Source organism: Papio anubis, chromosome 17 (genome assembly GCF_008728515.1).
Source record: "Papio anubis isolate 15944 chromosome 17, Panubis1.0, whole genome shotgun sequence".
In the NCBI taxonomy this organism is placed as follows: Eukaryota; Metazoa; Chordata; class Mammalia; order Primates; family Cercopithecidae; genus Papio; species Papio anubis.
In genome coordinates this window covers 8,304,965-8,317,651 of record NC_044992.1, presented here as the reverse complement: position 1 = coordinate 8,317,651, position 12,687 = coordinate 8,304,965, and positions in this window count along the sequence as shown.

The window sequence follows — 12,687 nt, the reverse complement described above, 5'->3', positions numbered from 1 at the left end:
TACATTCCCACCAGCAGGGCATGAGAGTTCCAGCTTCTCTACAACCTCACCAACACTCTGTAAAATCGATCTCTTTAATTTTAGCCATTCTAACAGGCATGCAGTAGTAGAGGTGTGTCTTGGTATCCTTGGGGAATTGGTTCCAAGAACCCTCCCCCAACAGATACCAAAATCCAAGGATGCTCAAGTGCCTTGTATATAATGGCATAATATTTGCATATAACTTACGCACATCATCCCATACACTTCAAATCATTTCTAGATTATTTATAATACCTAATATAATGTAAATGCTATGTAAATAGTTGTTATTCCCTATTTTTGCATTTGTATTATCTTTGTTGTTGTTGTTTGGATTATTTTTGATCCACGGTTGGTTGAATCAGCAGGTACAGAGCCCACAGATGCAAAGGGCAGACTGTATCTCATTGTGATTTTAATTCATATGTCCCTAATAACTAATGATGCTGAGCCTCCTTTCTCTGTGCTGTGCTTTTGAAAATTAATCAGCAGCATAGAAGTACACAAGAATAAAAACAACCTCAGGTGACTATAAGAGCACATTACCTATCAGAATAGTAAATGCTTCAGAGCAGTGGTCTTTGTTTCTAGAATACTTTAATGGGGGGGAGGGTGGTGGTGGAACCAGAACAAAACAAAAAGTCTTGATAACTTCGTGTCTTGGATAGTTTTATATACTCACAAGCCTAAAGCTATTGAATCAAGCCAGATGATCTCTAGAGGTCCCTTTAAGAATTCTTTTTTTTTTTACATTTTTTATTAGCAATGCTTTTGGAGAAAGACGCTTTGAGAATTCTAATGTATGCATGGGGATATGGCCTTTGTAGGAAAACGCTGAGACCATTGACTGCTTTCAAAGTTTATAAAAATGTGGAAGTACAAAAAATTAGCCAGGTGTGGTGGCAGGCGCCTGTAGTCCCAGCTACTCGGGAGGCTGAGGCAGGAGAATGGCGTGAACCTGGAAGGCAGAGCTTGTAGTGAGCCGAGATCGCACCACTGCACTCTAGCCTGGGCGACAGAGCGAGAATCTGTCTCAAAAAAAAAAAAAAAAAGTGGAAAATGATCTTCAGTGCAAATTCCTTCGTTTAAACAAAGCCTGTCCCTGTTGCTCCGTTTGCCGCATGGGTCTCCAGATGCGGGATGGGAACAGTAATCTTCCTGACAGGCACATCTCTACCGGAAGCCGTTCCTGACCAATACCCTACTTTTTCATTTCTGCTAAAGTTGGTTTACCATTCCCCCTCTGACCTTGTTTCAAAGAAGTGGCTTTTCACGTTTTAGGGCATATCGTTTCCTTTAATAATCTGATGAATGTCACAGGGGCTGTCCTCTGAAATATGCATATCAGATTTTTCAAGCTGGTCACATTTCATGGATAAAACAACAACAACAACAACAACAACAAAAAAAAAACATTCACTGGCCTCAGGTTAATTAAACAGATGAACCTACTTGAGGCAGATTTTCTGCCAAATATCTTCCCAATGGCCCAAATTAGGAAACCTCCTTTCTAATTTCGTCTTCCCTTTACTCCACGACCTGTGATTTTGCTATCACGAGCTTCCCAAATTCTCTTCACTTTGCTGCTTCTCCTTGTTCAGCCCTGCAGGCTTCTGTCTTTACGCCGGCGGCACCCCGGGGTGAGGTGTTGTAGAGTCAGAGGCTGTGATAGAGGGAAGTGGGTTCAGAGTGAAGGCCCTGGGCTCAAACATTCTTCAGATCACCCTTCCTTAATAAGTATGTACTGAGCAAGGCTGTGATCCTTCAGGGTGCTGGGTGAGCCTTTAGGAATGCGTTTACCACTCCCTCCTGCATGACGTCACTGGATGCCTCCCACATCTTCCCGGGGTAACTAATGTCACCTCCCTATGGCTTTATGCCATTCTGCACATTTTGTTCCCAGAGCCACAGTCATTGTTTGGCAATGCGCATGTGAACTACCCTGCCCAGTCAGAGTAACACTCAACGGACTCTCTCCCTTGGGTATGAGGCCAATGCTACCCACCCTGTCGATTTGCACAGACGTGAAACCTTGAATTGTACTTTGCTTCTGTGACAAAGCCTGCCTGGGAACAACACTGACAATTTAGAAGGAAAGACCTAACCACAAAAGCATGTCCACAAACAGAATGGGACAGGACAAGGCAAATGTCAAGTGAGAAGTTCAAATAGTGAGCGTTTTTCTCTGGGCAGACGGGACAGCTGAGTGCAGGGACCTTCCGAAAAGACCCTCATGGAGTTTATGAAATAAGCCTGCGTGTGAAGGAAGCACTAGGTCATAAAGTCTTAGACTTCAAGCTGTGACTTTCACTCTCTTACCTACTTTACCAGTAGGTCAGTTAAGCTTCAGAGAATCAAAAGTAAACACAATTCTTAGCTCCTGATCTTGTAGCTGTTAAAGAAATTGAGTTTGACACTCTGACATGTCTTGGTTCCAGCTAAGAGGAAATTAAATATTGACTGAGCCATTAACCATTACGCTAAGGTATACTTAGACCATTATTTCCCAAGTGAGTTTTGTAGAACATGCAATCCTAGTGGTGTGGAGGGTTGGGGAGAGCATTACATAAGGATTCTGTCTGTGGTCAAACAACTGTGGAAAATGATGTTAATTATTGTCACCATTTAGAAACTTGTGATGCCTGTTAGCAATTAAAGACTCTCAAAAGCCTGCAGTCAACAAACCTGTTTCTCTCTCTTTGACCTATAATTCCCCTTATTTGGTGTCACAGGCTTCTTCCCATGTAACACTAATCACAATCTTTCAGAACTAGTGTTCCCTGGAAGACCCTTTGAAAAATGCCATTTGTAGTATTCTGGATGATCTTTTCAACCCAATAGAGTCGATACCAGGGACAAATCTGGGCTCCCACACCCAGACTAGCAGGAATCTTGTGCATCGTGCTAATAAGAGCGAGATAAAGCTTATCTCATTAAGTCAGAGCATCGAATTTATGAAATAAGATATTAGTACGGCCTCATTTTACAGATGAAGTGACTAAGGTTCAGAAAGGTTAAAATTCAAAACTAGGTCTCTCTGACCACAGAGTCCATCCTCTCAGCTGCTACGTTCAGCCAACTCAGGCAAGTGAAGACGCTCTTCCTAGCAGGGGAGCAATGATCAGGGGTAGGGGCACAGTAGAGATAACACCTCAGATATGTGTGTAGATTTCATAGGAGATTCATGGAAAATAAACTTGGAAAGATGTGTTGGAACAGATTGTAAACCTCCTAAGCCTCAATCTAAGGGAAACAGAACTCACACAGGTTGAAATTTGCTTCTGCTCTCTATGCCTCACACCTGCACACAGCAATACTCATAATTCTCATACGAATCTCAGTTTACAGTAGGGGAAACTGAAGCTCCGAAAGGTTAACTGACTCAGTTACCCATGGTTGCGACTATTAAATGGTGGAACCATAGCTTGAACCCAGATCTGGCTACTAGAAACCCACGGTCCTTCCTCTGAAGATTATGGGGCCTCTAGAAGAGAAGATTTGACCAGCCAGTGGAGAGGACTGAAAGCTTTTATAATTCTTGCCTGTTGCGAAGTGAACGATGAGTCTGAGTTAATGGAGATTATGGGTGCTGAGACATTTGTTTTGGACAGACCACCGCAATTTTCCAGGCAAGAAGAGGCTGCATCTCAAAAGGTATGGGAATCAAATGACAACACAGCACATGTATTGGAATTTCAGAAGTGGAATCGACAAGACAGCCCTTGGGTGTTGATTGGATAACAGGGCCGGGGATCATCCAAGAAGGAGTATCAAGGATCGCAGATGATTTTGTAATTTTGAACCCAGGTGATGAGGGGGAAATTCCGCAGAAATGGCAGAGCCCAGGAGCCCATGAAGCTGTCCCTCCAAAACCTGAAACCAAAGTACAGACCGTAAGAATTATAGACAATACAGGTCAGGCGCGGTGGCTCATGCCTGTAATCCCACAACTTTGGGAGGCCAAGTCCGGTGAATCACCAGGTCAGGAGATGGAGACCATCCTGGCTAACAGAGTGAAACCCCGTGTCTACTAAAAATAAAAAATAAAAAATAAAAAATTAGCTGGGCGTGGTGGTGGGTTTCTGTAGTCCCAGCTACTCAGGAGGCTGAGGCAGGAGAATGGTGTGAACCCGGGAGGCGGAGCTTGCAGTGAGCTGAGATCGTGCCACTGCACTCCAGCCTGGCAGCCTGGGTGACACAGCGAGACTCTGTCTCAAATAAATAAATAAATAAATAAATAAAAGAATTATAGACAATACAGCAAAAACTCCTCATCTGCTAGCTTCCTTCTACAATTGCTGCCTGTCACTGAGACCAGAAGCCCTGCCACTTGGTGACGCCTGTGACATGGAGCAAAGCAGAAGGCAAGCTTGGCATCCAGTGGCTTTCTACAGCCATGTTCATGAAATCTTTATCTCTTTGCAAGCCTGGCTGTGAAATGGCCTGGAGACATGAGTCTCCACTGGACTGAAGTTCTTTCCAATCCTGGGAGCCTGTGGTCCCTGATAGAAATGTGACTGGCGAGGTGTTGCTATGGTTTGAATATTTGTCCCCTCTGAAACTCATGTTGAAATGTAATCCTCCATGTGGCAGTATTGAGAGGTAATTGGTTTAAGAGGTGATTGGTTCATGAGGGTGCTGCCATCATGGATAAGTGAATGGGTTAATGAATTAATGGGTTATTATAGGAGTGGGGCAGGTGGCTTTATAAAGAGAGAGACCTGAGCTAGCATGCTCAGCCCCCTTGCCATGTGAGGCCCTACAACACTTTGGGACTCTGCTGAGAGTCCTTCCCAGCCTGAAGGCCCTCACCAGATGTGGCCCCTTCACCTTGGACTTCTCAGCCTCCATAACTTTAAGAACTAAATCCTTTTTCTTTCTTAATTACCCTGTTTCAGGTATTCCACTATAAGCACCAGAAAACAGACTAAGACAGTTGTCATTGGCCGCAGAAGTAAAACTTAAAATATGGCCCCTGGGTAAGTCACTTACCCCACTGGGTCTCAGCTCCCATGTCTGAAAAATGAGGGCCTTGGCCTCTATGACCTTCTAAGTTTGTGCCTCTCGGCCTTTACGTGATTCCCTCCTTTGGGCCAAGGTCACGCCGGCCCTTCTCACCCTGCAGAACAGCACAGCATTCTGGAACCTGGGAGATGCTGGGGCCTGGAATGAATGTTCATCTCCTTCCCCAGAACCTAGCAGCAAGTTCCTGGTCTGTGTGCAGAGGGACCACATTGAGCCCAAGACACCAGCCCTATAGGCCAACCTATCTGCCCTCAAAGCCAGGGTCTAGGGAGTGGTGGGATGAGCCAGAGGGGGCAATCTGTGGTGATTGGAACTTGGTGTCTGTGGTCGAGGGCTGCAGCATGGGGGGCTACTGCGGAAGGCGGAGGTCTGGGTAGGCATCTTCAGGGCAGGGGCACCTTCCTACTGGCACTCAACGTTCCCTTCAGCTTTGTTCATGTCGACCCCCTTAGGCTGCAGTTTTGGACACTTGCATCCCCTCTGCCCTTTGCAAGGGGCGAACCATGCTCTCGGGCCTGGAAAGCTATTTTCTGTCTCCACACGGGGGTGGTACGGCTGTAAGCGAGCCGGGGGGACTGAAGAGAGCTTCTGAAGGCAAACCAGGACAGGAAGGGAGAAGCTTCGATCCGGGGGTTCCGAAGTTCTCCACCAGGGGGCGCCAAACACATGGGAAAACTAGCGTCCCTCTTCCTTGGGCAAACCCGGTCCCTATGCCCTTCCCAAAGCTGCGGCTCAGGATGAGGCCGGCAACCTGAAGACCCTTTAGTTCTTGGAGCTTGGAATTGCAGAAAACCCCGCGGATCAGGTGCCGTTGCTGAGCTAGCTTTGTGAGAGACAGGAGGCGAGTCCAGGCTCTGGGAAAAGGGAACGGCTGCAAAGGCTTCCAGTGGAATTGGCAGATCAGCCTGGCCAGCCCCGACAGCCCCTGACAGCCTTTCCTGAGGACATGGACGACCCTGATGCTACTTTCGTCTTGATCAGTGTAAATGTGAAGAAACAGGATAAACAGTTGCGTGTACTTCTTGAGTTTCCTAGGGCAGACGAAGGACCACCTGAGGTCAGAGTCACAATAATGAAACCAATTTCACAGACCCTCACCTCCTGTGCCTCAGCCCCATCGCCTTCCAAGCCTGGCTGCCCAAATCTCATCAGTGTATATTCCAGGGCGTGCAGAGAGAGCCTCGCAAGGATTTACAAATAAGTCCTATCTCACCAGGCACTCACTGGATCTCTGTCACCGTGGAAAAGATAAGAAGATTTGTCATGGGAAGCCTCCAAGAAAATTCCAAGACCCTCCACTATCATATCAATATGTTACAATTTTCCTCTTTCGGGAAGCATGTAGCATCTAGAAACAGTGTTTCTTCCTATTGTTCTTGGCAAATTACATCAAAATCTGTGTGCTCTTTGCCCAGAAAAGAGATGACACTTCCAAGAAGGAGAGAATATAGCACCTGCTTTTGGCTAAAAACCCTCTTCTCCAAGGTTGTACTGGCTTGTTTTCTAAATTTCGATTAGAGAATAGTGAGAAGCTTGCCCTTGGGGAGGTGAATTAGGTAAGAGAACTATGATTGGATAGTTCTCTTGAACCATCCAACTATCAATGAACCTACCTGAAATGAGGTAAGAGAGTTGGAAATGGATCCCACCAGAGGCCCATCAATTTTACGGCAAGTCCTAAGAGGGATCTGAATGTCTTTCCGCATGACACTAGCTGTCCCACCTTGCCTTGGAACTTGGCTGTCAGCAAGCAAATAAACCTCACTGTGTCTGTCCCTGGGACTAGTGAACCAACTGGGGGCTCAATGTGTTTGGATATTTGAAGAAGTCTTGCCTTCCACAGAAGACCAGAGGTTGTGTGGTGTTATCTGAATTTTGCTTAGCATTGTCTTGAACAGGCACTAAAGAAGCATTTCAAGAAGAAAATAATTGTTTTTAAAAACTTAACTCTTCTTTGTCATTTGGTGCTCAGAAATCTTTGTCTCATTGCAAACAAAGGAGCCTAAGTAAGGGCAGTCTTGGAAAGAAGAGGCACCAGGTACCATTACTGCATTCATACTAAGGCCCACCACCACCATGACCACCACCAATGGAAACGAGAGATGGGTTCACATGTGGATGACAAAGATGTGAATGACAAAGGTCTAGCATCAAAGGACAAAATCAACAGAAGAGAAGAGGCAACCTATGGAATGGGAGAAAATATTAGCAAATCATATATCTGATAAGGCTTTAATATGCAGAATATATGAAGAACTCTTAAAACTCAACAACAGCGACAAAAAAACCTGTTTTTTTGTTTTTTGTTTTTTGTTTTTTTTTTGAGACAGAGCCTCACTCTGTCCTCCAGGCTGGAGTGCAGTGGCATGATCTCAGCTCACTGCAACCTCCGCTCCCGGGTTCATGCCATTCTCCTGCCTCAGCCTCCCAAGTAGCTGGGACTACAGGCGCCCACCACCATGCCCAGCTAATTTTTTTTTTTGTATTTTTAGTAGAGACAGGGTTTCACCATGTTAGCCAGGATGGTCTCAAATTCCTGCGCTCATGATCCACCTGCCTCAGCCTCCCAAAGTGCTGGGATTACAGGTGTGAGCCACTGTGCCCGGCACAACCTGATTTTTAAATGGGCAAAGTAATTAAATAGACATTTCTCTAAAGAAAACATACAAAAGACCAGCAAGCACATGAAAAGATGCCCAACATCACTAATCATTAGGGACATGCAAACCAAACCGCAATGAGATACCATCTCTCACACTCATTAGGATGGCTGCTATGAAAAACAAACAAAAAATAAACAGCAACAACAAAACAGCACTGTGGCTGGCCTGTAATCCCAGCACTTTGGGAGGCCAAGTTGGGCTGATCCCTTGAGGTCAGGAGTTCACCTGGCCAACATGGTGAAACCCAGCCTCAACTAATAATACAAAAATTAGCTGGGCCTGGTGGCACACACCTGTAATCCCAGCTACTCAGGAGGCTGAGGCAGGAGAATCACTTGAACCTGGGAGACAGAGGTTGCAGTGAGCTGAGATCGCATCACTGCACTCCAGCCTGGGTGACAGAATGAAACTGTGTCTCAAAAAAACAAACAAACAAACAGTAATAACAAGTGTTGGCAAGGATGGAGAAATTAGAACTCTGTGAACTGTTGATGGGAAAGTAAAATGATGCAACCACTATAGAAAACTGTAGGGTTGTCACTAAAACAATTAAAAATAGAATTACCATATGATCTAACATTCCCACTCCTGAATATATACCTAAAAAATGGAAGGCAAGGTCTTGAAGAGATATTTGTACATGCATGTTCATAGCAGGATTATTCACAGTAGCCAAAATGTGGAAGTAACCCATGTGCCTATCAACAGATGAATGGATTAAAAGTGTGGTATATACATACAGAGGAACATCATTCAGCCTTTAAAAGGTTTCATATGTTTCCTCTCTTCTTTTCTTTTATGCTTCTCCTGCTGTGTTCTCATTACATGTATTTATGTGAACAGCTTTTGTAGCTATCCCACAGTCCTTGGATGCTGTGTTCGGGTTTTCTTTTTTTAGTCTCTTTGCACTTTGCTTTTTTTTTTTTTTTGAGATGGAGTCTCACTCTTTCACCCAGGCTGGAGTGCAGTGGTGCCGTCTCAGCTCACTGCAACCTCTGCTGCCCAGGTTCAAGTGATTCTCCTGCCTCAGCCTCCCGAGTAGCTGGGATTATAGGCACCCACCACAACACCCAACTAATTTTTGTATTTTTAGTAGAAACAAGGTTTCACCATCTTGGCCAGGCTGGTCTAGAACTCCTGACCCACCTCAGCCTCCCAAAGTGCTGGGATTACAGGCATGAGCCACTGCACCCGGCCTTGCACTCTGCTTTTTAGTTTTGGAAGTTTCTTTGGAGATATCCTCAAGCGCAGCGGTTCTTTCCTCAGCTGTGTCCAGTCTACTAATTAGCCTATCTGGGTGGTCTTTATTTCTGTTACAGTGTTTTTGATCCCTAGTGTATCTTTTTGGTTCTTTCTTAGAATTTCTATCTCTTAGTTTAAATTGCCCATCTGTTTTTGCATGCTATCTGCTTTATCCATTAGAGCCCTTAGCATATTAATTATAGTTGGGTTAAATTCTTGATCTGATAATTCCAACATCCCTGTCATATGAGTCAGATTCTGATGCTTTCTCTGTTTCTATGTTTTGTTTTTTCCTTTTAGTATGCCTTGTAATTTGTTTTCCCCAGACATAACCTACTGGGTAAAAGGAACTTCTGTTCATAAGCCTTTAGTAATGTGGTGGTAAGGTGTGGGGGAAGAAGAGTATTCTATAGTCCTATGAGTAGGCCTCAGTCTTTTAGTAAACCTGCCCCCGGACTGTGAACTTCACACATGCTTCTCAATTGTTCCCCTCTCCCCATTAGGTAAGCTAAGATGGTTAGAGTGAGCTGGAATTGGGAATTTTCCTTCTCCTGCATGGAAGGTTAGAGGAAATTAGAGTTGAGTGTTTCCTTTCCTCCATGTGGAAGGCTACAGCTGGTTGGAATTGGATATTTTCCTTCCCCTAAGTTAATTAGCCTCTGATAAAATCCCAGCAGGTTCGACTCTGGTTAAATAGTTTCTCCTAGAGGAAGGCTTTGTTGAAAAGAAGGGAATGCATTGGTATTTCCAAATAGCTTCTTTTCCCATCCCCGGGATGGAAGCATGAGGGAAATTTTCTCAGATTATTCATTGTGAGAACCTAGTGGAGCTCCAGGAGGTAAAATTCACAAGAGTATACGGACCCCCTTATGCGTGGGTCCCCCTGGAATATTTATCTCTCAGACTTGTCCATGCCAAGCCTCCAGCAACTCATCAAGTACAATGCTGGTTTCTACTTGTGAATTTCTGCTTCAGTATGTTTTGATTCTCTGTATCTACCTGTCTGTCTCTCCAATCTTGGGGGCACTGGTTTATCCTGTGACATCACTTGTCTCACAAATCTAAGAAGAGTTGTTGATTTTCCAATTTTTTCAGCTTTCTGCTTGTTAGGACACAGTAGCACTTGGCTTTGTAATGTCTCAGTATTTGGTAAGGTGAGTCCTCTTTACTCTTCTTTTTTTAGGCTTTATTCTCCCTTATAAATCTTACAGTAACTGTTTCACTTTCCCCCAAAAAAAATTCTGGAAATTTTATTGGAACTGCATTGAATTTGTATATTAATTTGGAGGGATTTGGCATCCTTACATTGTTAAGCCATTTATCCATGAATATAGTATGTATTTCCATTTATTCAAAACTTTATTTATTTATTTTATTTTTTTTTTTTTTGAGATGGAGTCTTACTCTGTCGCCCAGGTTGGAGTGCAGTGGCGCCATCTCAGCTCACTGCAAGTTCCACCTCCCAGGTTCACGCCATTCTCCTGCCTCAGCCTCTGGAGTAGCTGGAACTACAGGCACCCACCACCATGCCTGGCTAATTTTTTGTATTTTTAGTAGAGACAGGGTTTCACCATGTTAGCCAGGATGGTCTCGATCTCCTGACCTCATGATCCGCCCACCTTGCCCTCCCAAAGTGCTGGGATTACAGGTGGGAGCCACCATGCCTGGCCTACTTTCTGATTTTTAAGTAAACATGAATTATTAGATAACTCTAACTTGATCCTCATAAATTAGGTTTTAAAAAATACACTGTTGGATTGGGGTAGCCAATATTTTATTTAAAATTTTTTGCATTAATATTCACTCTGTTTCTTTTCTTTCACTTTTCTTAACCTGTTTTCTCATTATGATTATACTAGACTCATAAAATAAATCAAGCAGCTTTCCCTCTTTTTTCTATTTTCTATTTTATGGAACAACTTGTATAACATAAGGCTTATCTGTTCAACATATGGTAAAACTTTGTGCCTGGAGTTCAGTAGAGCCACTTTTCTTGTATCCAAGAAAATTTTATATACAAATGTTTATGTAATTTTCTATTTCTTCATATGACATTTTACATTTTCTGGAAATTTATCCTTTTCTACGCAAGTTTTCAAGTGTATCAGTGTATAGTTCTTGAGACTGTTGCTTGCCTACCTAATATACATTTCCCCTCTTCTTTACCCAAGTTATGTACCTGGCAGCAATTGTGTTCAAGTAAAATGTTCACCTTACCATACTCTGCATCTTAAAGTGTTCACCTTACCAGAAATTCTGCAAAGGATGTCTGGTAAAGAATTTTGCTTTCCAGATGTAGGCTCTACCTCCTTCTCTTCCCCTTCCTTAGAGGAGAAACAGCCATCTTGCAACCATGAGGTGAAAAGCATGAGCAAGAAAGTGCTATCCTCAGCTGAACACAGTCCTTTTTGCTCAGTTACTCTTACCAGGTTTGTGTTTAGTGTTCCCCCCGTACCCCGCCACAAAAAAGACTAGTTTTGGTTTAGCTAATTTTACCCATTGTGTTTGCTCTCTCTTTTTATTTCTGCCATGATCGTTATTAGTTCCTTCATTCTCATTTCTGTGGGTTCACTCCATTGCTCTTTTTTTAACTTCTTAAGTTACACACTTACCTTTTTGTTCTAAGTATTTTTTATTTTCTAATAAGCATAGTCACAAATTTTAAATTCTCTTGTGTACTGCTTTAGTATAAATTTTGACATTGTGATTCAGCACACATTTTGACATTATAATTTGGTTCTAAGTATTTCATAATTTCCCTTGTCATTTCCTCTTTAGCCCAAAGTTAATATTAATTCTTCCCAGAAATGTGGTATTTTTAAGTGCCCTTTTTATAATGAATTCTAACTTTATTTCACTATAATTGAAGGATGTAATTTCCTCATAATTAATTTTTTGTAATTTATGGATTTTCCTTTGTTAAGTATAAGAGCATATGTTTGTGTATGTTTTAGTTCAAAATTATTAAATATATTATTCAAATATTCTATCTTGCTTATCTTCTTGATTCATATACTGAAAGAGCTGTGCTAAAATCTCTGCATATAATTGTTCATATATCTATTTCCCCAATATACATTTTGAGGCCACATTGTTGGATGCATATATGTTTATGATTGTTATTTCTTCTTGATTTATTATCCCTTGTTAGTATATAACATCTCTATTTGTCCTGTATGTTATTTTTGCCCTAAATTCATTTTTCTTCTGATGTTAAAATTGCTACCTTGGAGTTCTTTCTTTTCTTAATGTGCTTAGATTTTTTAACCTTTCATTTTTAAATTTTGCATAAATTATCTTTTGCTAACAGTATTTTATTGAATTTTGTTTTTATATTCAATCAGAGTCTCTTTATTTTGATTTCTGCATTTAATTCACCTACATTTATGTCAATTAATGTTATCTTGGGACTTATTTCTGCTATCTCATTTTGTGTTTTCTATTTACTGTACTTTCTTTCTACTGCTTTCCATCTTCTTTGGGATAATTCAAAATTGTTTTCTTCCATTGAAATGTTTGGATTTTATACTTTCCATTGACTATGTCAAATTTATTTTTTAGAATATAATACATTCTGTGTATACTCTTCTCATTGTTGACCCTAACATTATGACCCTTACTTACGTTTATTCTTTCCCTTGTCAACTTCTTAAGCTTAACAGCATCTTAAGCTTGATAACTCTTCCTTAAACAGAACAAGTACATTAGCATACTCCCATCACCCTCTAGGCTTTCC